The sequence below is a fragment of the Poecile atricapillus genome, chromosome 4 (genome assembly GCF_030490865.1).
Source record: "Poecile atricapillus isolate bPoeAtr1 chromosome 4, bPoeAtr1.hap1, whole genome shotgun sequence".
Taxonomy (NCBI): domain Eukaryota; kingdom Metazoa; phylum Chordata; class Aves; order Passeriformes; family Paridae; genus Poecile; species Poecile atricapillus.
In genome coordinates, this window is record NC_081252.1 from 32,770,529 (window position 1) to 32,797,287 (window position 26,759).

A 26,759-nucleotide genomic window follows, 5' to 3' on the forward strand; every position below is an offset into this window, starting at 1 on the left:
TGGGTGAGATCTGTGTACAACAAAACTGAAGCAACTTGGACTTTCCCTAAGACATAATTTTCAAACCTTTTTAACTTCCCTCACATCTTCTTTTCTGTGGCATTTTATGTCTCTCCTACTCTTCCCCAATGTGCATATATTGTAATTCCTCTAGTCTGTCCCAAACCTCTGTCTTCCTCAGCTACAGCTACTCATACTGTTTATTCTTCACAATGTTTATTCCTTTACCCATAAAAAATATGCACTCTTTCCTCACAGAAAAACAGCTTATACAGTCCAAATCTTACAGGTGCTTGTTGCAATTTCATTAGCTCAAAGGAAATGAGGGTGAGGGGTTTGGACCACAAGCCCTACGAAGAACAACTGAGGGAGCCGGGGTTGTTTAGCCTGGAGAAAAGGACACTCAGAGGTGACCTTATCACTCTCTACAACTCCCTGAAAGGTGATTGTGGTCAGGTGGGGCTTGGTCTCTTTCACCAGATAGCAACTGACAGAATGAGAGGACACAGTTTCAAGCTGTGTCATGGGAAATATAAGTTGCATATTAGGAAAAAAATTTTACCAAGAGTGATAAAGTACTAGAATGGTCTGCCCCAGGAGGTGGTGAAGTCACCATCCCTAGATGTGTTTAAGAAAAGACTGGATGCAGCACTTGGTGCCATGATGTGATTGAGGTGTTAGGGCTGGGTTGGACTCAATGATCTTGAAGGTCTCTTACAACCTAGTTATTCTGTGAATTCTGTGAATTCTGTGAAATGCCACATTCTTCAAGGGGATGCTGAGCAGAAAGCTTTCGGTGTGGAATGCATGAAAGGCAGAGAAAAGCCTGAGAAGAATTTCTTGGTGTTTTACACCATGGAAGGAGGCATTGGCTACTCCTCTCTCCAAAAAAAGCCTCACTCCAATTTACATGGGTTTTTTCTTGTTTCTAAGGTCAGGAAATGGTATCCAGGAATTAGTAGGGCAAAATGAATTCCAGACACATTCACCTGTGCTTTCTGCACTCTTTATGGTTGTTCCCATTGACTAACTAGATTGTCTTTATTGACAAAATACCCTAAATACTTATCTCAGGATAACTTTATCAATTCAGGAACTGCTTCACAGAAAAAAATCTTTTATGTCTACTGTGAACTCCCCTCCTCCCAATGCTGTCTAAACGCCAGAAGTTGTTTAAAGGATCTCTACAGTGTTCAATTCCTGATCAGTAAGAGTTCAATGGTCTGGAAAATAAGGAAGAGAGTGTCAGAAGGAGTTTCTGGGATGCTTTTACAAAAGCCATGTGTTCAGCACTGTGCCGGAGCCAGGAACAACCCATCAGTCCTGAAGCAGCTTTTTCAGACACAACTTTATTCCACAAAACCTTCAGGATTCTAACAAAGCCTTTGTATTCTGAAAGTCTGGGATGTGGTCATGCCCCAAATTTGTACCTGGACAAACAATTTCAGACTTCCTTCAAGTTGAGAGAAAACAAGTGACATGTTCTGATTGAACTGAACACATAATTAAAACAGAGTTTTTGATTTAGAATTCAGCTCTGAAATCTACACAGACCACTCTCTTCCTCAGTTTGGAGGGATGCATATAAAGAAGGTAGATTTGAGTTATTCTCTTGTCTGTATTTTATCTGTGCAACAACATATGGAATTTTCTACTGTTGATAGCTCTGGCATACACAATTACTATCGGCAAAGCTATGATATAAAACTGAGAAAGTAATACAAAAATTTGCAGAAGCATAATATAAAATATGCAGATAAAACCTTGGTCCTATCTCACACAATTACGGTAAATACAACCTTCCAAAGGGATTAATATGAGTTTATCATCCAGTCCCAGGGCAAAACATAGGAAATATCCAAGGCAAAAAGAAATAACGTATTGAGAACTCCTGAAGTAAACTGTGTCTCGTTTTACTCTGGTGCTTACACTGGCTGAATGTTGATATACTGCTGCAGCACTAGGGCTCATCCATCTTTGGATTAGCACTAAAGAAAATGCCTTAGTTTGACAGTTGTAAGTGAGACTTGTGCTTTCTTTTTTATTCACAGCTGGTTAGGTGTACAGGTCACGTTCCAGCCTCATTAGCGAATGGTAGGAACTGAAGTCTAGTTATTAATTCTCCAACTTGCAAGTTGTTAGCAACCGAAGCCAAATAATATTGACATAATGCTGGCTGAACCAAAGATTTCTGAATCTAGTAGGATCTTTATTTTTGTTTCTTGATGAAAAATATCTTGTTGGAAAAAAAGTGTGACTGCTTAGCACTGTACAGGTTCACATATGCCAACATTATAAATGGTATGTTAAAAACAGGAAACGTTATATGCCTGAATGTTTCTATTCTGAGTATTTTTTTGGAATTTGTTCAACACTTCTGAAAATTTACTGGCCTGATTACACTTCCTGTTCTCCCTGGGAAGTGAATTTTTTCATGAGTGCAAAGGTTCTTATTAGCTTAAAATACGAAAATATTTTGCTTTTGCAAGATGTAATCTTTGTCTTAGATACTCTGAAATACTTTGACATTCTTAGTCTTCTACCAGCAGAAGTATTATAGTCATTCTGCATCATTACTTGGTCAAGACTTTCAGGGAACAACTATGAATTTTCATATTTTCCTAATGTATGGCAAAATATATATTTGAAGAGGGCATGAGTGATGGAAATCATCACTCTAATGTGCTCATGATCACAATACCCTGGCATGTTAATTAAATTAACTGAAACTTAATTCAATTAATAAGCTTTTTTCATCCTTCTGATTACAATAGCATGATTTTTATTTGTGACTTTTGCATCTCTTTGTGTACACATAGTCATTCCTGTTTCTGTCAGTAATGAAGACATAATTTATAGAAATAAGCTAAGATTGACTTTTGTCTCTAGTAATGCAATTAAAGCCCAGAACTAAATGAAATAAAACATTATGTAGCATGACAGGACAGCATCTGTTTTCTCCTGTAGTTACTACTAAAATATAAAGGGAATTTTGTATCCTATTTTCCCAATCTCTTCATTATCTTATGAATGCTATTCATATGTGTTTTCTTTTTTTAATCCTAAAATTTGACCGCTCCTTATCAAAAGTCTGTAAACTTAGCATTGTGGCTTACCTTTCAATTCTTGGAAAATCCAGTGAAATGAATCTCTGGCTATTCGTGGGTACACATGTTGCTTTTCTTGTTGTGACTGTACTCTGAACTGTTGAGTTGAAGGAATATTGAAATGTCAGCATGCTTCTTGGCTATAAATAAAGAACAGGCACATAGAATGAGTGGTGTCAAGAAGGGAATGACAAATCATGTTCAGATATAACCCTATATTTCTTGTGTATAGCCCCCTTACAGCTCTATCCAATATTGATATACAATTTCTGCAGTGTAATCCAAATCACATTCAAAGGATGAACAATTTTTATTACCATTCATCTTTGTCAGGATCACTTGAACAGCACATGTAACTGAACTCTGCAAGAGGCAACCTTTTTCTGTGCAAAGTGATATCAGAATACAGCCAAGAAGAAACAGGAAAAACAAAAGATCAGAGCACTCGTAAGAAAGAAAACCAAAGAGATTCTATTGAACAAAGTAAAATCCTTTAAAAATTATGTCTATTGGATTTCATTTTTGATTTTTCCAATGTCTTGTTTCCAGAATCCTGTAAAATGAATTCTTTTATATTGAAAATACTCATTGAAAGGCCTCCCGGTTGTCATAGTTCCTCTGTCTGGCTAATATACACATGCTATGTGAGAGTTTATTTCAAGCAGGAAATTCTGAGGCTAGCAGAAGTATTACTTTCATTAAAGGCTAGTGAGAAACCAGGAGAAATGGTAGAATCAGAAATGAGGATTCAGGAAAAATTATAGAATCAGAAACCATCTAGCGGAACTGTCTTGTATAATCAGTGAAGGGCTATGACATGATCACAATGAAGAAGAGCAGTTTTAAGGAACAATGAGTTGGAAGGGAGAGAGACAGAAAGCAAGGGGTGGCAGTAGAAAAGTGAGGATCAGAACAAACTATATAAAGCTATACATCTTAGTTTAGTTCTGGCTTCTAAATGCCCCAAGCATCTCCTGATCATTCACATGTTAATTCAGAAAATTAAAATAATGAAAAAGACACACTGAAATGCTACTTCACAGAAATTCTGGCCTTATATTTGATATCATAGTTCTCTGTGCCACCAACTATATATTTGAATAATTTCTTACTTTTCTCCTCGTTACATTACCTTTTTTTATTTTCTACAATAAAAAGTTGTGTTTGTATATTTGTTCTTCTTATAATAAATATTCTTGCACATTTATGATGAATCCACATGGTCCACAATAACCCAGACTCTGATCTCAAGAAGCTCTGTGTAGGTTTTACCACAGCCTCCAGTTTCATGTTTTCTCCATTTCTCCTGTTGCTCTTGGGAGCAAGTTCAGTGATGAACGAGCACAGTGACAACAGAGATGTATCAGCACAGTGCTTCCAGGTGAGTGAGCCTCACTGAAATACTTTAGGGCATCACAATAATATTAAAGTAGTTCTTCTGCACTTTAAATATCTTCAACTTTTTAATGAGCACTTTATGCTCATTAAGATAGCTGGAGTGTTCTGCAATGGGAGGAGGAAAGGCTGTTTATTCAAAGGCCCCATGGAAAACAAGAGCTGTCAGAGCCGGAATCTCAGCACCAGTGGGAAGCCAGTTCAGACTGCTGAGCAACCCAGAATCTGAGGAGTACAAAGATGGTATAAAGGCAGTCTTGCTTATCCTCCCCTAAGGCTGTGAATTCAGTTCTCCTACATATGCAGTGTAAAATTTCTCTGTAGCCCTGCTGCATTGTTTACTTAATTTGTCGGGATCTTTTCTATATCAGAATTGGGTTTCCTCACTTAAAAAAACAGTACAAATAGGAATGCTTTCTCTGTGTTGTAAACAGGCACAGGAGCTTGGCACAGGTATTTCTGTACATCTATTTGAATCTTGTCAGCAAAAGAGGACACATACTCCAAAGAGTTACAATTAGTCTTTCTAAAAGCTTCAGCTGTTTTTGGGTCAGGCATGTGAATCCTCATATTATCCACAAAACATATACAATGTTGAAGTAACTCAATGGAAAACTACTGGTATTTTCCAGACCTCCAGATTGATTTGTTGTGATCACAGCTGTCGGGCAAAAGGACCATTCTATTTCAGTCCTTTTCCCCTATTCTAGCAAACAACAGGGCTTCCAATTTCTGCCAGCTATGGGAAATTCTGTGATATGAATATTTATCCATTGGGATGTGAAATGGGAGTAATAAAGGGTGGTGCTTCAAAAAGCTGTATTTTGAAAGGAAAGAGAAAAAAACACCCACATTTTGTAGCAATTTTTTAAATATAAGTCTGAGGAAAAGTCCAACCAGTTTCTTGAAGCTGGCACTGGCTAGCTTTTTGAGTTTTATATTTAATATACTGCTCACAGAATTTATCACATCCAATTCTTTTATGACAGCCAGTATAACTTCATGTTTGTGTGTGATTGAGAGCTATATCAAGATGTGTTCCTGAAGTGTTGCATTGTATTGAGCCATTTTTCTCTTTATACTTCAATAAATTTACTACTGTGTGTACAGTGTCCCCAAAATATCTTTTATAAATAATAGTACTGGAGATTCACCACTGCCTGCAAATTGTGCTAGACTCTATGCATATGCAGGATAAGAGTTTTGCAGTCAAGCCAACAGGAAAAGAAATGGTAGCCTTATAGACATAACATGAAAAGAAATAGTACAAACAGATAATTAAACAAAGCAGGATAATCAGGACTGAAGATTATTTCAATGCAAAACTTGATCTGAGGTGAAAGAGGCAGCAGAGCACTGGGCAGCTCAAGGGGATACTAGCTTCGGTATCTCTTAGGGTTGTGTTCTTGATTGGATTGGACCATGACTTCCACTGTTTTGCAGGGGTGGTAGCAGGTGTCCAGCAGGCTCATTTTAATCTGCTCATCCCCACTAAAGCAGAGTATTAGTGAGAAGGAAGTGCTGTGAGGAACTATGCCCAGTGAAATAAAGTGAGCTAGAGTAGCTGAGCTGAAGAATTTATTAGTGTGATTATTCTGACACAAAGAGCTTCCAACTCATACTGGACAGTTTAGATTGGACAGTTTAGCACTGTTCCTACACTGAATAGCTTATTATACAAACAAATATGTAAAAAAAACAACAAAACCCTAAGCAACAACACCAAAAAGCAAACAAATAAACAAACAAACAAATGAGGAAAAAGACAAGAAGAAGGAAACATAATGGATGAGGAAACTGAAATACAGAAAAGTGAAACAGCGTTTCACCAGGATTGGGAGAAGCAGGTAATTAACTCAGCCTCCCCAGGGCTCTACCCCTTGCTAGTTCAATGATGCTTCCCAACAGCTTTAGTGGCAAAGGTCAGGAAGACTGGGAAATCTACTTTTGGGTCCTCTAGGCACTTTCTGTGTTGCCACAACAAGATTCTGGATATAACTAAATCACCTGGACACAGTGATAAGATAATTACACTGAATCTGTTTCACTGACTAATTTCTAGTAAATAGAACAAGAGAAAAAAATGTAAGGTAAAAGCTGTTATTTATATTTTCATGTCTTGACAATAATGTTAATTTGGTTTTACAGGCCTTTTCTCCTTTTGGTTAATTTTGATGCACTGGGAAGACAAAGTCCCTTTCTAAGACATTTTTACATTTTCAAAATATTGAGGGCATATAATTTTGTTTTAAAAAAACATATCAGTGTGAGCCACCTATGGTCTCAGAAGCAGAGCCAAACCAGACAGGTGAAAAGTATGCAATTAAATACAGGTTTGTTATGTGATGCCATTGTAAAACTATAGAAACCGGCATTCTGAGAATAGGCATGGCTCATATTTGGAATTCTGAAGAATAAATAATCTTCTATAGAGTCCTGTTGCAGCCCTATTGCAGCCATAGCTTGAATACAGTGCAATGGCATTTCCAACCCTTTAGGAATAATGCAGGAGAAAAATTATGGTAAATGGTGACAAAGTTTTCCAAAGTTTCAGGGGTAAAGATACAACACTATGTACAAGATGGACATTTTTAGGAGCTCCATGTGCAGGAAATAGTTCAGTTTATTACAGCAGCTCAAAAGCAGTGTTGACTGTTACAGGACCAGGTTTGATTTGCAGTTCAATTCACCTTCATGAATCAACAGTTATATTAATTATTGCAAATGACAGTTAACCTGGCTTTTGCTAGCTCTGTGTCTCTGCATAAGTATTTTGATGTGAATCTGCCTGACAGAGTGCCAACAGAAAATGTGTTGATATTTTTTCACTGTCTACTGCTCTAATTCTCACTCTTTAGCCTGGCTGGAAGATTTGAGCATTTCAGTTGCATGTGTTAAGTGTTAGAGACTGCAGCACTGCAGTACTTTGTAGATTTTTATGTGGCACTGATGGTAGCTGGGGACCTTAGTGCTTCTGCTGCAACAAATAAACTACAGAGAGAGATCTTGTGCTGCCTGCATCGTGCTTCAGGCAAACTCACTTTCTTTTGCATTCCAGTCTCTAGCTATTTGGTCAACATCCCTGTTCTTTGAAAATGCTTTAATTATCTTTCAATATTGTCACTTGGATCATCAGCATGTGGTTTTAAGTCACACCACTTATGTTGCTCTTGCTTGCACTGACTGCTGTAGAAATACTTTAGAAAATGAAGTAATCTTGTATCTCCTTTTATACTCATTTATTTCCTATATCCATGATGTTTCTTGTCCAACTTTTTCCTGAGCTCCTAATTTATATATATATATTTTATCTTCTTTTATTTCTTAATCTCCTGTTCATAGTAAAATTTTCTTGTAATATTCCTAAATGGGGGCATTGAGAGCCTCTTAATATATATAACAGTTTGGATTATTAAGACATAGGCACTATTACCTTCTTGGCAGATCTAATTAGCACTTTTAACAGCTGGCTCTGTTTAGAAACCAAAGTTGCATTATGGCTGAAGATCCTGGAAAATATTATTTTAAGAAGATTTTTTCCCTTCTTATAATATTAACCTACATTAACAAAATATATTAAAATGCTGAAGAGAGTGTCTGGAACAATGTTATTAACATGGGCAAAGGTCAGCACCTGTTTTAGTTTAAATCAATGAAAATTGTACAATGGATTTTTATTTTAGTAAGAGCAAGCTGTTTAATTTTTAACAATCCTTCTTCCTGTCTGCCCTCCAGCAAATCTAGGAGTACATACAGGAGAATATTCAAAGCAAAACGCGTATTAAAACTTCTGAGCTTCTTTTCCATCTACTGGGCTTCTCTGTCCAATAAGACCTCTTTTACTCATTCACATGAATGAATTTGCTTTGGGCTCAATTTTTCAGGTCACTTTCAAACAGTAGGTATTATTTATACAGAAAATAGTATAATTTTGAAGCCCATACAATATTTTATGTAGTAACTGGTGGTCACCAATAAGTTGTAGCCAGGGACTCTGTTCTTTAGAAGTTAACATCTCCAAGAAATTAGATTTCCATCAACCTTGGCGTTTTCCTCTTAACTTGGGTGTGCTAAAAATGAAGGCAGGAACATATCTCAAGTTTGCTTTTGTTCCACTTTCTGAATGGAATCATGAAAAATTGCATAAGGATGGGGAATAATAGTACACACATATAGACTGCCACTCCCACTCTCCTAAACATGACTTTTGGCTATGAAAGGTCTTAACTCTATAAAGACTCAAGTAAAGGTGCTTACAGGCAGACAAATCTACAACTTTCTAACAGTACTCCAGAAGGCACATCTGGTAAATTTCAATCCTTTCAATTTTCAGATGCAGATATGAAAACACTGACTTATATAATAAATTACTAGGCAGTATATTCTAACCTTGTGTAAGTGAAAACACTCTTAAGAAAAGTTTAATGCCCCTTTAACCCGTTTATAAACCACTGTGTATGCCTACACAGAAATGTCTACTCTTGAAACACTTGACTCACTTTGTGATTTAGTTATTGCACAGGCTCAAAATCACCAAAACTTCATACTTATGAAGAATACCAGGCATGAATCAGTCTAAGTGTTTACATGATTTCCTGGCCAGAATATTTTGAAAGCATTATCCTTTTGCTTTCCTTTGAAAATCCAACTCAAATTAGCATTATTTTAGACAAGCCAGGACAAGCACATTAGTGCACTACACTATGTGCATTATTAATGATCAAAAAATTCTGTGTAACATATTTAAGATGGTAGATGCCTAAATATAATATGGTAGATATTTCCTTCATCCCCTTTTAAGGTATTCATACTCGAGTTGTAGGACATGAAGTCCAGATGTTCTCCCACTCATTCCCAGAAACTCCAGTAAAACTTGCTCCAGTGGAACTAAAGCTGTAGTTTATGTGCACGGCCATAGAGTGGCAGCCTAGTAACAAAAAAAAAAATGCACTTGAAGTTGCAAGAAGTGGGTGTTTCCTAACGGTTTAACATTTCAGAGGGGTTTCTAAACACTAGAGAGAAAAATGCAGGAGGTATGACTTACTTCCTGGAGGGGGGAGCAGTGGGGAAGGGGAGGGGGAAATCTGGCCTTGATGAAAGCTCAATACTAAGGGGAGGGAGGGGAAAGAGGTTGAAAATTGGATAGCAAAGGGGGTCAAATTAGCTGCCCGTATAAGCAAAGCTGATCAAAGAGTAAGAAATGAAGTATTTGATTTAGGTCTTAAAAATCAAATGCTTTTTCTTCCCTTTGGTACCGGCAGTTAAGCACTTCCATCATCTGTGGAAACTAGTGGACAAGCTAGCATTAATGCAAGCTAATTTTTACTTAAGCAGTTTCACAGACTTTTCATTGAAAAAAATACAGCTCAAAAAGCCTCTGAATGTTCACCCAGTATTGCAAATCTAAAATGTCAAAGAACAGTATTTCATTGTTCTGTTGTTTGATGTAGAGTTTTATATGTGAAATAAGAACAATTACATCTCTCTGCATTAAGCTTTATTTTTATGTGGAATTAAGTGCGTTTAGCAATTTCAAGCGCCCTTGAAACAGTATGTAAAAAATCATTGAGGCTGAGCTTTATTTGCATTTATGTAAATGAAAACTAAGGTTAACTCCATTAATGCTGGTGGAGTTTCAACAGCATGAAATTAGTGTGAGAAAAGCATTAGACACAGCTACTTTTAAAGAAGTTAGTTCCCAGTGCTACTAAATTATACAGCTCATTATCCTTAAAACCAAAATTATTTTATATGAACCATTTATAATTTTACTTCAAATAGCTGCAATTATCAAATCTAGCTGTTACACAATAAATATCTTCATGATACTATTCCTGATATTTGTATCTGTGATGTCCACAGATATTACTTATGACCTCTAGACACCAGGAGTAATACAAAATTGACAAAAGTGGAGAGATAAATGCCAACCGATTAGTAATCAAATATTGGCTGCACTATACTTTAAAGTTAACAACTTTGACTTCAGCAAGACTGAAGATTACCTAGCAGACTGAGTTACAAATTGAAAATTAAAGAGTACTCTCACACAAAGTTGAGGCAGCCTTTGCTGGCAAACTCATATTCCTTCAAATTGCCACATATCCCTTTTACCCACACACATCCGACTTACTTGGCTGACATTCAATGATTAAAGTTCAAAGAACTGCTAAATACAATACTTCCTAGAACTGTAACTGCTATTTGCAATAAATTGATGTTTCTAAAGAATTAAAAAGATAGTGGCAACCCCCAATTGTCTCAATATTCTTCTGGTTATCAACACAAAGCCAACATCCTCTTTTCTCCAGCTTCTACATCACTACCTCTTAGCCTCTTGATACTTTCATATTTTTAATGTGAAAAGAGATGAAAGTCAAGTAAGCAATAATGGCTCACAAAGTGAGCCACAGGTGAGTCTGTCCAGCCTGATATCCCATCTTCTGCAGTAACAAATAGTCCATACTTCCAGGAAAAGCATGAAAATAGCTTGTGTAACCTCTCTCTTTGGCAGCATGGTGTTCAGAAACTTTCAGAGCCAAGGAAGTTACAGAAGTACTTTTTTCCATATTAATTTTAATCAGTGAGACTTGTCCTCCATTTTATTTCCTCCCCTTTGATCCTGAGACCTCCTCCTAGGCTTTGTTTACTATCCCCCACACTACCACTGCCTGCTGCTTACTCACTTGCTTTAAACCTTGATCTGCAACCAGATATCTTCATTGGAAGCACTCTAGTGCTTATATTACGATAATAATGGTGCCACAGACTCTTCTGACTGAAGTTAAGGGAATAAAATCAAAAAGCCTCAGGAAACTCTCTAGGATCAATGATACAAAATCCAGATAGCTGTCACTTACTAGCAGGGCCTTCAGGTAGAGTTGGATACTAGGGTCAATACTGTATAACATCTTTAATAAAGACCCAGGTGATGGGATGGATTGTATGTACAGCATGTTTGTAAGTGATACCAAACTGGAGGGCATAGCTAGAGAGCAGTGCTGCTACTCAAAAGAACCTCTGTATCCTGGATGAATGGGCTGATGGTGACTTCATAAAATTTAAGTAGGGCAAATGCAAAGTCCTGTTTCAGGGATGGAATAACTTCATGCAACTGGACAGGCTAGAAGCCAGATGGGTAAAGAGCAGCTCTGCATAAAAGGATTTGGAGATACTGCTGGAGTTTGTTTGAAACTGAGTTGAGTGTGAGCTGGCAGCATACCCTTATCTTTTACTGAAGGTGCAGAGTGATAGAGCAAGAGGCAATGGGAATAGGTTAGAAAACAGAAATTCCCACAGGGTATCAGAAACAACTTTGTTACCATGAAGACAGTGCAATACTCAAACAATGGCCCAGAGAGGTTGTGGAATCTCCATGCTTAGAAACTTTTGAAGCATTTGAATCTGGGCTGGAAAAAACCCTGAGCAATCTGGTTTAATTGGTCCTGCTCTAGAGCAAGGTCTTGACCAAGCTGGCTTCCAGAGATCTCTTCCAACATGAAAGATTCTGTTTCTATGAGTCTGGTTGTTACAATTCAACCAGAAGAAGGTGACAAAGTGGGGAACACAAGAAGGATATGGGTGGACCTGTTGGAACAAGTCCAGAGGAATGCCATGGGATGATCAGATGGCTGGAGCACTACTTCTAGGAAGAAAGGCTGAGAAAGAGTTTGGGTTCTTTGACCTGGAGAAGTGGAGAAGAGAAGGCTCCATGGAGACTTTCTAGCAGCCTTCCAGTACCTAAGGATGGCCTGCAAGAAGGCTGGAGAGGAACTTTTTTTCTGGGCATCTACAGGACAAGGGGAAAAGACTTCAAACTGAGAGAAGGTAGATTGAGATTAGATTAGATTAGACATTAGGAAGAAATTCTTCACTGTGAGAGGGGTGAGGCAATGCAACAGGGTGCCCAGAGCAGCTGTGGCTGCCCTCCCTGCCAGAAGTGTTCAAGACTGTCACTGTCGGACACAAAATGATTTACACAGACACTGCTCGATGTGTGGTAGAGGAAGAAGAAGCTTTATTCTGTTGTTTCAGTATTTATAGATTCTCGACAACCACCAGGGATTGGATAGTTAGGTCACTTTCCTAACCACACTGGTCAAAGAAACGTCCATCAAAAGACATATCTTTAATAGAATGTATAAACATCTATGTTTGTAGTTACTTTCCTGGGAAAGTGTTTAGAAACTATGAAAACAATGTCAGAAAGCTTGATTTTCAGGGTGACACAAGACTGTTGGATGTGGCTCTGAGAAACCTGGTCTAGTGGAAGGCATCACTGCCCATGGCAGAGGGGTTGGAACTGGATGACTTTTAAGGTCCCTTCCCACACGAAGCACTCTATGGTTCCATGATTCCCAGAAGAGAGCAATTTCTATCAAAAGAAGCCTGCTTGTGACTTCCAGGTAAGAACAAATTAACTACCAGAAATGATGTTACTTCAAAGTGCTTCAAATTCAGAACAGAACTAGTTTAAAATAAATCTGGTTTTGCCATTTGAAATAACCGTGCACTATACAACTATAGCCCTTCAGCAGCCCAATCATCTTCAGAAGTCTATAAACTTCAATTCTGTTTTCATTCCTATTTTATTATTTATTATTATAATGTATTCCTGGATACAGTTGCAAACCCAGTAAGCAACTTCCATCTGACTTTCCGGATTACAATCAAAAAGTGAAACATTCTAGTTCATTCTGCCACTTTTTTCCTACAGCTATATACAACTTTCCCAGGTTATTTTCATGAAATTGGCAAGTTACATGTGTCCAGCTGATGAAGAATTTATTTTGCATCCTCTTGAAAATTGTACCAGAGCTTGGATTAATTTATGTAGGAATACCAGTATAAAAATAATTGCAGAGGAATACCCATTTTGTCTGCTTTCTCAGATTTATTGAGATATTCATGGTATTGGAATTATGAGGCATTATTAGGCATTCTGAGGCATTTTCTTGCTTTCTGTGCATGACAACTATCCAGTGCACTCACACACAAAAAAATTATGTGCATAGTCATATATATATATATGTATATATATACACACACTCACACATTTATACTCTTCTCACACATGTATGGAGTAAGGTATCCTGGATCCAATAATAATGAACTAAAAGAAAAAGCTTACAAGCTTAGATTCTCAACTATGCCACAGATTTTCCTTTTAATAAGATACAGACTGAGACTGTGCTAGCTCTTTGCATATAATGGGATTTCTACTCATATGAATAATGCAGAATAGATGCTAGAGGACTTCAAACTTTAACACTAGTTAGTGTCATCATTTGGCAGGTGAGATATTTCCCACAGGTCACACAATTCTACATATTTATTCCTACTGATTTCACTAATCTCTGCTCTGGAAAGCCAAGCTCCTGTACTAAAGCATCTCCTCCCATGTGATGCAGATAACTCCAGCAATAAGCCTCTAGTGACTGGAACAGATGTTTCTGTTTATTTAATTTATTTATTTTACTAATACACAGCTGCCAGGGCCAACAAAGAAAAACGTTTAATTCCATCGGGACTGTGATTTCCAGTGACTACATCTTAAAGGACAGAGTCCCTAAAATAGTTGTTTTATTAAAACAAGGGTGTCAAGCTTGAAATTAAATAATTATTTTGATTACAAATCTTAAGATACTGGTATCTGGCAACTTACATTCTAAATATATGAGTTCTTGGTCATGCAAACTTATTTCTCAGAAACAAGTGTATACAACTCATGCTGTACATTTAGGGTACATTTCTTGAATTGTAACAGTCCAAGTTCAAAATTAATAACATCTTAATATATCACCCAAATTATTTAGGATAGTAACTATGCATTGCTTTCATTTGTATTGGTAAATAGCAACAATATGCAAGTTTCTCTTAACGCAAGTAAAATACTACAGGATCTCATCTTCGGGAGAGAAATGTAAGGAAAAACAGAAAAAGGGAAAAAAAAATCAACAGAAATACTCAGAAAGGTATCTGTAAGACAAATTCCCTTGAATTGTGCATATTTCTGGCTCTATTTTGCTCTCAACAAGATGGTTAATGGCCAGACCAGATTTCCACCAGCAGTGGCAGTGCCTAACTTTCAGGTGCTGGAGTGAGATTCATCCCTGAGCTATGTGTCCCTTGTGGAGGGTGTGGGGAGAACCAAGCCCTACACAGGCCATCCAACAAGGGCCACTGAGCAGGGAGCTGCTCTGGGCCAGCTAAAGGGCTGTGTCACACAGAGCAGTGGAACTGCAGTTCTGTACTCCGTGGAGATTAAGGGTACAAATTAGGGCTGAAAATGATTTTTTTTTTAATTTGGAGAGCACCCAGAGTCCAGAAACTGCTCTCAGAAAGAAAAGAGGGGAGCTTCCTTCAGAACATATCTGCTGAGGAGCTGCTGTTGGCTCTAGATATAGTACATTAATAGATCCTTTGCCTGCAATATAAAAGATCGGAACTTAATTTTAATTCAGACAAAAAAACCCCGCACCTTTCCTTCTTTGCATCAATATTTCTTAACCATCAATTTATGCAAAGTGGGAAATTAGGGAGTCTTTTAGAGCTGGAGTGCTATATTGCAAAGACCACAAGCCTGGAAGAGCAAGCAAGAGGAGGATGATTGTACCAGCTGGCAACTAGGAACTAACTCTCAAAGTGAGAGAGACTTGGAGCTTGGTCTTTGAAATTTATCCAATGATTTTAAAATGCAAAGGGTTGTGAGTGCTTCTTACCTGCTAGAGGCTTTTGAAAAAATCCCAGCAGGATTTCATTTCAAATCATTTAGGCACCTACAAATGCAGCTATTTGACCCCCAAATTTCCAACAGCCACTGAGCTCTAATTCACAAATTCATGAGAATTTCAGTGAAACTTCCTGTTGAATATCTTTCAGAACAAGGAGAGACATTAAAATAGGGGGTTTTACATGTATGATTTGGCTGGTAGTCATTCTGGAGGTTTTGTTTCTCTCCAGCTGTCTACTCTGAGACTCTAAAGTGTCTAATCACACACCAAGATAGGTGCTCATCTTTTCTCTTGAGCTAAGCATTTATTTGACATAAATCAAATTACTGGCAAAAAAGTTGAAAACAATTTTTCAAAAGATTAAGTAAAAACTATTATCAGTTAAGTACTTTATACTTAAGACTCTTAACAGTCACCCACAAACTCTGAAGACAACTTGAGCTACAATGCAAAACATTACAACCAACTCAGTTTCGAGGAAATAAACTTTTATTTTTTGTACATTGTATGCAAGAAATGCAAAGCAAAGCTTTCTTTCTTGGCAAGTCTTACTTCTGTCTCTTATTTTGTCTGTAGAAAGTAACAGCTACTGGCTATGCAAAGTATCTGAAAATGGTGAAGAATCACTTTATTCCAGACCAAAGCAAGGAATAAAAAAGTCCTTGCAGAGAAACAAAACACTACTAACAACTGCTCTCTGATTTTTAGATTTTTTTGCCTTGCAGCTGAATGGTTCATCTCCTGTCTAGCATTAGCCTATTCATAGAGAAAATCAGCATTCATATACTCACAGAAGAATGCTACTTAATAATATTTCATTGTATTTCAAGTAATGTTAGAGAGACATGCCAGCTTATATGAACTTCCATTGCCTGTTTGTCTCTGCATCTTCCCAGGCATGCAGCTGCACAGTCATTATATTCAGAGAGCAGGGGGCTGGTACAACAGTATATTTTATTTTTCCTTTCCTCAGTTTCCAGGAGATGAAAAACTATATTAGCTCAGGAAAAAAAAATTAAAAAAAAAATAAAATCCCGAGATTCCAGTATGTCTGACTTCACACTTGGTAGATAGGTTTTGTGTAATTCAGACTGGAGTGGGATTTGGCATTTTCCCATACCACAGGTAACCTATTCCCCATTGTCAGTAGCTCAGTAATTAGAGTCTACCAAAAGGTCTATCAGGAGGACAAACTAGAAGGTTTTATGAAAGCAGAGAGAGGTGTGATTTTGAAAGGGCAATATAATGGTGAATACTAAGGGAGATGTTATGGAAACAGAGAACACTGTGTAGGTATTAATAAGCAAGTGCTTCTCTAGGCAATCTCCATAGATTGCATTGTAATTAGCTAGGAAGAGGCTTTGTATTTGCCCCTGTGTGCAGCACTGCTGTCGTGGTCTACTAAAGTTTTCCCACTGGTGAACCGTCAAGATTCCTTTTTTTTTTTTTTAAATTAAATTCAGGTTTTTAAAGATGGCTTTTGAGGGGGTAATATTAGAAAACAGGGATCTTTTTCACTATTGATTATGATGTGACACAGTTATACAGAAGTAGCTTTGGCTCTCTTTGCTCAAATACCTTTGCTATAATGTTTACTATAATCACAGTTTTTATAGCCAGAACAGCAGAATAATGCTGATACCCTAATTTTCACTAAGAAATGTGTTATGTAGTTCTTTGGACAAATCTCCCACTGGACCTTGGAGTACAACTTGTAATTAGAAAAGGAGGACTGAGCCATGTATGTCTACTGCTACTCAGCCTCTAGGGATATATTTTTGTTAAATATCCTCCAGCTGTATTCTTAAGGTAAGGGATTTGCTACGGTCCAGACATAAATCTTCCCTGGCAAAGATGATTTAGCAAATTTGAAAGAAATCTATAAGAGACAGAAAAATTTTCTATCCTGCAAAACTAGCAGCCTGTGGAGAAGGATGTCTTGTCTTGTTTCTACCGGAAGGGAAGATTTTTTCCTAAGTTGTCAGTTGCTTTCCTCTTCCCCAAAGACACAGCTTGAAGGATTTACAGCACAAGCCCAGGGTTCATCTCTGTGTCTTTAAAGCATGAGGAGAAAAGGTGAGCACCTAAAGAGGACATAGGCAAGTTCTCAGATAATGGAGTGGCAATATTGCATTGTATGCTTTGGGCACATTATCACAAACCCACAAAACCTCGCAAGCAATAGAATAGAGTACAATTGTTTCTAGATGCCTATCTGTTAAAAGCTATTTTTTAAATCATACTTTCAGCCTTATATATTCTCTGTGCTAATTTATGGTGCCCCAGTTCATTCTTGCCCTCACACTGCTCCCTCTCTTGTGCCAGAGTAAGGATTTATGTGGTGGCAGGTGAAGCAGATCAAAAAACTGATCCATGTTAAATTTAAGCACAAAAATAAAGGGGGGGGGGGTGGGGGGGTGTAATTTTAATCTGGATCATGGAACTGATCTCATTTATTAAACACCTGTATAGATCAGGGAAGATGGAAATGTAGGGAGGAACAGAATGGGTGGAGGAAGGCAAGATTACTTCTTTTGATAGCAGTGCTGACCTGTGACATTTTACAGAGCAAGAGAAATTACAGACTGTGAGTGGACTGACTTTTGGAGCACAGTGAATTAACGGATTCTCAAAATTACTGTCAGGCACTTGCAATGTATCATAGATAACTAAATCTGGTTTTAAAGAGGAAAAATAATTTTATTAAAGGGGCAGTGAACTTACTTTGGTTTGTCTCATAAATCACTAATTTACAATAGTCATAGATAAATCCTACTAAATCAACTAAATCAACTAAATCCTGTTATATAACTTTTTAACAAATCTTCCTTTATTTAAAGAATTGTCTTGAAACAGGTAAATCAATATATACTAATTAAGATAGATTATGAAATCTTTAACATTTTTTCTGTTCATCAAAGTACAAACACTTAAAGGTAGTGTAGTAATTTCCAATCTATTTACATATTTGCATTAGTTACCAATCCAGACAAGTGTCTATCCATGTAAATGCAACATTTATCTTTCCTGTACTAATGATTTTAGAATGGTACTACATTGCAAATTGTGTGTTGCAGCAAAATATCTGCAAGACAAAAAAAGCTCGGGAACATCTTTTAACATTAAGAGATGAATGTGGCCTACACCATTCAGATGAAATATTATTTAGGTAGAAGTGACCAAAGGTTTTTCATAGGCATTTAGAGTGCTTTCCTTTCTTAGTATGAAGGTTTTAAGGTATGCGTAGAGAAAATTCTGAAGTACCTTTCTGAAGATTTAAAGCAAACTTTCTTTTTTCCTGTTGCTCAGAGAAGATAAGGAACAATGGCTGTAGCAAAGCATATAACATGATTTGGAAAATGCCTGTATTTCTCTTTACTCTTAAATGGGAAATGTTTTATCTTCTAACACCTTTCCTGGAAATCAGATCTCTTGCTAAGAAGCAAATGTGGTATAGGTTTGTTTTAAAGAGGTGATATCTAGATAAAATCTAAGAAAAATCTGTGTTAAATGGGGCAGTTCAGGGGTCACTTAATTTACAGTGAGCATTCTGGTTTGTTGTCAGTAACTTGGGTTTCTTTAATTGTAACTATTTCTATCTCAGGGATCTTCTCTTTGTAGTACAACTGTGACTAGTAATTGGAAAGTGTAATTTAATTCTTTGCATAAAGTACACTTCTTTATGGACAAATGGATAAAATATGTAACATGAAAGAACGGCCTAGAAATCTATTGTAAGAGAGCTCTTCTAAAAGCTCTCTGGCTTACCTAAATAGATATACTTGGTTGTTTTTTTTGTCTGCAACAATAGATATCTTTCTGATGCTGCAGGCATGCCCTAGGTCACAGAAAGCAGAAACTTTCTGGAATTTCATTAGAAATGTGAAGAGTAAAGTTTCTAGAGATTCTGTACAGTAAAATTGGTGACCAAAATATGAGCATACATGTTGCTGTTCTTTAACTACTGTAAACACAAACTACAAATTAGTTGTAATAATTAGTAACTTCACTAGAGGTACTGCACAATTATATCAATGACACAACATTCAAGACTGGCAATTGCTGGTCATGAAATCTCATGCTACCTTTACTACTTGCAATTATGCTGTCAGCAGTTGTGTTTGGGTTCACGTGTTATGCCTCTAACTCTTACACTTGGGTGAAGTATTTCTCAGTAGCTAAGAATGCCTTCAGAACAAAGAGGGTGAGTAGGAGGATTAGTGTGAGCTTGTGATAAGCCATCTTTACACTTCCATCTCTTCTAACTCTCTGTGATAGAACAGCTTATCAAATGATTAAGAGATAGGGATGTAAAAGGATGGCTATCTTGGATTCAACCTAATTATCACAGCAAAAATAATTATGGAGTGTTTTAAAAATGCTTAGAGCAGCGATAGAAAGAAGCAAAATAGATTCTGTCGGCATCTGTGAGAGGCAGTGCTCCATGTGCTGCCTGACGGTTCCCGCGCTTCTGAGAGCAAACAATTTAAACAGAAGTATTCTCTCAGTTTCTCCTAAGTCCTCTAGACAATTCTACCAAATTCCTAAGCTGGCTTCTGCTCTGCTGTCCTAGACAGCAGACAAATGCCATCCATCTCTGCATCCAGGCTCAATAGCAGCACTTGGAAGCTGCTTCCTGAATTTATGTAATGAAATACCAGACCTAATGCTGGAAAATAGCTCTCCAAAGAGAGACATGCATGCTCAGACATCTAGGCACGAGATTCTGGATTCAGACTATGATGTTACTAGCTCTGCTGAGCACCAAGCACCTTTGCCATAGCATTTTCAATAAAGAATTATATGGCCTTACTATTTCATCTTGCAGTTCCAAAACCAATAAACAACAGCAAGTGAAGGAGGAATTACAGTCCCTAGAAATGGCAGTACTCCCTGCTCTTTAAAGTTTAGATTTAGTTTCAATGTGTGCCAAAATATAGTACAAGAACCAATGATTCTTCCAGTCTTCCTAAGTGGAGGAGCGCAGGAACCTCAGTTATGTTAGATCAGTTTTATTTCTTAGTGGATTTTTGGATGACGGTTTTATCCTGGGTTGGGAAACTTTAACTCTGGCATACCTAGGTGTGAGTTAGTTTGTATGAGTCTAGTTAGTTAGAAATCTCAGTAAATTATCCTTTAATTACATAGAGCTTTGGAAAGAATGCTTCCTGAGCTCAGAGACAACACCGTTACACTTGGTAGATTATACTATTCATTCTTTAAATGAGCTGTTACTCTAATAGGCCAGCATCTATTCCTATTTTGAGTCTTTAGTGAAACCATAAGAAGAATACTTACAATCTATTTAATTTATCTGAAGCTTTAAAAAAAAAAAAAAAAAAAGAGAGACAAAAACATAGAAAACATAGTGGCATATTGAACTATGCTTAACAATTCACCACAGCAGTCTATCACAGTTACAGTGACGTATTTAAAAATAAGAGCTATATAGTAGCACAGTTACAGTGAGGTATTTAAAAAGAAGAACTATATAGTATCACAGAACCACAGAAAGGTTTGGGCTGGAAGAGACCTTAAAGACTATCCAGTTCCAACCTCTTGCCATGGGTAAGGATGCCACCCACTAGAACAGGTTGATCAAAGCCACATACAACTTAGCCTTGAACACTTCCATAGATGGAATGTCTAGAGCTGAGAGGAACCTGTTTCAGTGCCTTACCACCCTCTGAATATGGATTTTTTTCCCAATATCTCATTTAAAGCTCTCTTAGTTTAAAACCATTACCACTTGTCCTATCACTGTGTGCCCATACAAAAGGTCCCTCTCACTCTTTTTTATGAGCTTACTTCAAGTATCACAGAATTGACAGGGTTGGAAGGCATCTCTGGAGATCATCTAGTCCAACTCTCATGCCAAGGCAGGTTCACCTCCAGCAGATGATACAGGAACTCCTCCAAATGGGTTTTGAGGGTCTCCAGAGAGGCACACTCCACGACCTCTGCTCTAGCACTCTACCACACTCAACATAGAGAAGCTCTTCCTCATGCTGAGGTGAAACTTCTTGTGTTTTAGTTTATGCCCATTGTTCCTCATCCTGTCACTGTGCACCACTGAAAAGAGTCTGGCACCATCCCCTTGGCATCTGCCTTTGACATATTCTTATGTATTGAGATTTTCTCCCAGTCTTTTCTTCTCTGGACTTAACAGGCACAGGTCCTGCAGTCTCTCCTCTTGCGAGATGCTTCCAAGTACTGGAAGGCCACAACAAGGTTTCCTCAGACCTTGTTCTCTTCTTCAGGCTGAACAACCTCAGCTTTCCCAGCTTCTCTTCAGAAGAGAGGTGCTCCAGCCCAGCTTGCAGCTTGTATCATTAGCGAGTTACCTCTAATTTTCATTTGTAAGATCGGGATAGATTTAAAGTGGCACTTCTGGTTCGCGGGTTTTCCATGTAGGCAGGCAGAGATGGGAGGAAACTTTCTTAATGCAGGTTTATTGTTTCTAAAGTCGGGCTCTATCCTCCGCATCGTCTCCCGGCGGGCGCCCGCCCGGCAGGGGCCGCCTTGGGCCGAGCCTCCCCCGGCAGGTCGCGGCTCCTCCCCGCCGCTCTGACTCACGGCCCGGCCCCGCTTGCACAAACCCGGCGGCCGGTGCCGCGCTGGGGCCGCCCGCTGTGAGGGAACGGGGCGGGGGGGGCCGGGGCAAGATGCCCGCCCTGAGGGGACGGAGCCTTCGGGGCGGGCGGCCGTGAGGGCGCTCCCGTCCGAGGGAGTAACGACGGCCCCGCCGTCCCGTCGCGGACGGCGATTTACCTGGGTGCCCACCTCCCTCCCTCTTTCCCTCCTTGTTTTCTTTCTTCCTTCCTTCCCGGAGCCGGTGGTTTCGGCAGAGAGGGAGTGGAGTCCGCCTGGCCCCTCCCCGGAGAAACTTTCCGCCGCCACCCGCGCCAGGTAGGGGCTGGTCCCGCTGGGGCGGGAGCCGTGAGGGGACGGCGGCGGCTGGCACGGGCCCCGCACCGGGTTTCGGGGGTGTCGCGCCGCCGCTCGGCCTCGTCGGCGGGCGGGGCGGGCTGCCAGGACGGTGTCACCCCCGGCCGAGCAGCTGCCGTCTGCCGCATGGGCCGCCGCGGGCTGAGGGCAGTATATAGGTCAGTGGAAGTAATGCCCGCCTAATCCCCTTTATCTTTTTGGCTCGGCTTTTCCGCTGCTGGTTTGTAGGGCGACCCGTGGGCAGCATTGGTCGCAAACTTCTGGGAGAGAGAGGACCCAGGCTTCGCACAGGGCTGTGTGAGCGGGCGAGTGCCGAGGTGAGAGCATGGGATACGCGCTTTTATTTTCCGGAAGGCTTTTCCTCCCAAGTGCGACGCCTGACGGAGTGCCAGGTATTCCTGCGTAGGGCTGTCACCCGCGTGACCCTCTGCATGTGTGCTCAGTTTGGGTTCGGACTTCTGTTTTAACAGGTTAGTTAACGCTGATTATTTCTTTCTCCTTGCGTCACTCGCCGAATCACCGAGGGCTGTCTTGGCATTTGCTGTGGATCCCAAAGGAAAGCAGAGGTCTCGGCAACTTCGGGGCCCGGGTAACGGGAGAAGGCAGTATTCCCTGACAAAGCTATTGCTGTGTTGCTCTCTCTGACCTTTAAGGAACTATTAGCAAGGTCATGTGAACCTTTCTGTTGCACAAGGGTGTAGGTAGCAGCTCGGCATGGTTGAATTGCTCCATGTGGACAAATACATAGGTGCTGGCAGATGCCCACTGTCTGCTGAGATGTCGTACATAAGGCTAGCCTTGCTAGTATAGGAGTTTGCCAGGTTGGGGCATGTGGTTTCTTGCAACTGAGAAAGGCTAAGACATACTTGATGGTATTTGGAGATTTTTATTTCAGTCTGATTTTTCTCTTCCCTTGGCTGTTTGATTTGTTTTGTGATTAGCATTAACATATCTCATACAATGACGATAAGAAGAAAAAATGCATAAAAATGATTGTGTAATTTTTTATGCCACCCTATTACTTGTGGCTGAACTGAATGTGACTTCAGAATCTGCCAATGCCCTCGCTGCCTAGGTATTTTCTGTTGATCAATATGAAACTGATGCTGTGCAAGAGTTTATAGTTGCCTTTTCCTTTAGTACAACAGTGCTTTTATTCTCCCATATAGCAGTAAGAAGGATCTAGGGCCTCATCCTAGTGGGGAAGCATGAGGTTTTAATTTTGTTTTCATTTTCGGAGAGAAGAGGTTGTGATAATAAATTGTCCATTCAAAGAGCTCTCTCATAGACCAAAAAGGTAATAAGTAGTGTTAGGTTGTGCAGTATACACCTATGTCTTTGCCCATGTGCTTTATTTATATTGTAATTTCTAGAAGTAAAAATTTTAGAAGTGTTGATTGGAAAGATTTGTTATACCTGAATGAGTGATGTCAAATTACAGTTTTCATATTATCTGTGGTACTTTACTTCTACTGGGGTATATGTGCACAAGAGTCTACCTGATCTGAAACTAATCTAAGAATTAGGACCTAATACTGTAATTCGTTTCTTCCTCTCTGGCTCTGCTTTAATGAACATGGAAGGCAAAGGGAGAAGGACAAGAAAAAAGACAGAAAAATTTACAATCTGTAAGGTGAAGTATAAATAATTGTAGAGGGCAGGATTGTACCAGTGAGATACTGATGTGAGGATGGCACTGGTGAAACTCATGGAACATCCAGATACCTTTTCCTCTTATCTGTCTCAATCAAACCAAATGTTTTCAATTGACTTTTGCTAACAGTTGTTTTAGTCTGTTTATTGACCCATGGTGATTGACAATATGTGCTTTGAAAAGGAAGCAAATCCTATTAGAACAATGAAAAATGTGTGGGCAAAGTGCGTGGAAGAAATCTAGCTTTATGTACATAGTTCCCTTTTTTTCTTCTTTAAACTTCATTGTGTGTAAACTATATGGTGGTGCTGGTAGAAACTGGCTTGTCCTCTGTAAGGGTTTTGGCTTTGAGTTGTTTTTCTTGTTTTATTTTTGGGGTTTTATTCCCCTAACTAGGATACAAACCTTCATAGAATCTGAAGCCAAGACAATCAAAACTGGAGAAACTGCTGCTAATGTGGTTTTACTTGATCCTGGCATGAAACTGAGTTTTAGAAATTTATAGCTATGTTTTCTCTTCAAAAAGATTATAATGATGCATTGATACCTGTCAGGCTTAAGTATTGAGATTTACAGACTCAGTACCATCTGAAGCATCAGTTTCTCTGTTAAATTGTACATTGTAGGATTAAGATTACTTTGATATGCATCGTTTTAAGACTTCTTTTTAGCAAAGAATTTATTCATAAGTGCTGCTGTTCCTCCTTGCATATCTTTATTTATTATATATAGATGCTGCTTTTTGATGCCTGCAGAGGGTTTCATTGCAAAGATCTCCAAATTTTAATTAGTCTGATGGGAATCTTGTTTAGTTCTATAATGTTTGAGTAGCATACTTGACTCCAAAGATGCAGTTCTCCACATCCTGATCTGATGTTACTGATGTGAGCAGTAGTTTCCCTCAGACATGAGAGAGATGTGTTCTCTCTCTCTCTGTCCCGTAGCATGTTTAGCGTTGTTGGTATGTTCATGGTGTTTATGTGCTGCTGAGCACAAGACTTTTTTGACCTCTCATTCCAGTCATCATTTTTGTTAACAAATTTTTATTTTGGTTTACAGACAAACACTCAGGCTGTTCTACTCAGACATGCTGGCTTGGCATTGTTACCTTTATTACGGTCACTTCTCAGCCTAATGGGATAGGTCAGTTTTATATTAAATAGCTTCCACTCCAAGAAAATAGTCATGTGCTGTATCTGCATTAGAATAAGCACCAGGAAAGAGGACATCAAGGAAAGCTCTTAGCAGAATAGTGCTTTTGGGTGCGTTTCAGGTAATGCAATGCACAACAGCAGATGCCTGTATTTTTGGTATGTTGTGGTTGCACTTTTAATGCTCTGATAATATTGAGTAGAGACAAGAAACCTTGGGATGCTTCCAGAAGAGACTACAAAGGTCTACACTGGTCAAAAGTTGGGGTATGAGTGACCTAGAAGTTCTGATTTTTTTTTCAATATATTATAGTTTTTGTAATACATTATAGTGGCCAAATAAAGACTTGTAAGTAGATGCAGGTATGGCTGCTCTGTAAGAATGTCTGCATTTTTAAAAACTCATGCAAACAGCTTTCTGGAATTTCATTAGAAAGCCTGAGCTTTCTGTAGAGTAAAACTGGTGAAAAAATAATGCCTTTTCCTGATCTGATTAATTTATTTGGAAAATAGAGCTAGGACTTCATCATGTCGTGGGTAGCAGGTCAGCTAGACCTGGATCAAGCTGCTGAGGCTGCATCTCAGGTCCTGGCTCCAGTTCTGGGCCCCTCACAAGGACGCTGAGGTTGTGGAGCATGTCCAGAGAAGCACAGTGAAGCTTGTGAGGAGTTTAGAGAGTGAGTCCTGGGAGGGGTGGCTGAGGGATCAGGCAGTGTGTAACCTGGAGAAAAGAAGACTCAGGGGAGACCTCATCACTCTCTACAACTGCCTGAAAGGAGCTTGTAACCAGGCGGGTGTTGATCGCTTCTCCCAGGCAACCAGTAACAGAAAAAATGGCTTCAAGCTGTGCCAGAGGAGGTTCAGGCTGGACATCAGGGAGAATTTCTTCTCTTTAGAGGTGGTTAAGCATTGGCATGGGCTGCACAGGGAAGGGATGGAGCCACCATCCCTGGGAGTGTTCAGCAAATGAGAGCATATGGCATTTGATGCTATGGTTTAGTTGCCGTGGTGGTGTTCAGTCCCAGGTTGGACTTGTTGATCTTGAAGGTCTTTTCCAGCCTTAATAATTCTGTGATTCTGTTGAATTAAAAAAGCAGTTTTGAATGCCCTTGTGAATGTGTACAATAAGTGCTTCTGGCTTAGTATCACTCCATTGTAATAAATGTGTACACACACCAGTACATTTTAAAGAGCTTTAACTGTGGAGTTGCTGTGATGGTAAGGAAGCATTCACCAGCTGAAGTTAGTGTTTTGAACATTGAGAAGCTTTGGGAATGCATCTTTCCTTACTTTCTGTTGTAGGCATTGTTCATGAGACTTCCAGGTCTTCCCAGTACAGGTGGGTATCTCAGTCAAGGACTCAGTGATGGTATGACAAGAATGATTTGCATGTTAAACCATGTGGCCAAAAAATTCCGGTCTAAGGTGATCCTGAAGGGCATGTCCAGGTGAGGCAATTCCATGTGGAATTGAAACAGAGCAGATAAGATAAGAGCTGGTGAGAGTGGTGAGAGGCTCAAGGCATATGAAGACCTAATCTGTGTTACCTATCAAGTGGGATTACTTTTAATTTGCAAAGGAAAGTTTGGAAACATGACACAAGCATGTCTGTCTGCATGCAGGAGGCCCAGCATGTAGCTGGGATTTTGACTCATGTAGCACCTTTTTCTAGCAATTGGAAAATTGCCCTGAAATTTTTTCTGTTTCAAACTGTGGTGCCTTCCCATGGGTGGTGAGTTACTGGGAAATCAATGACTTCTTTATCTTTTTC

General features: G+C 39.1%; 1 protein-coding gene across 1 annotated transcript in view; it reads left to right on the top strand.

Annotated features, from left to right (window-relative positions):
* The first annotated feature begins 21,875 nt into the window (after positions 1-21,875).
* FHIP1A (FHF complex subunit HOOK interacting protein 1A) overlaps positions 21,876-26,759 on the top strand; it is an 82,772-nt gene continuing 77,888 nt past the window's right edge. Inside the window, exons 1-2 of the mRNA XM_058837248.1 lie at positions 21,876-22,144; positions 22,412-22,653. The gene's annotated coding sequence lies outside the window, so the exon portion shown is untranslated. The remainder of the gene's footprint in view (positions 22,145-22,411; positions 22,654-26,759) is intronic.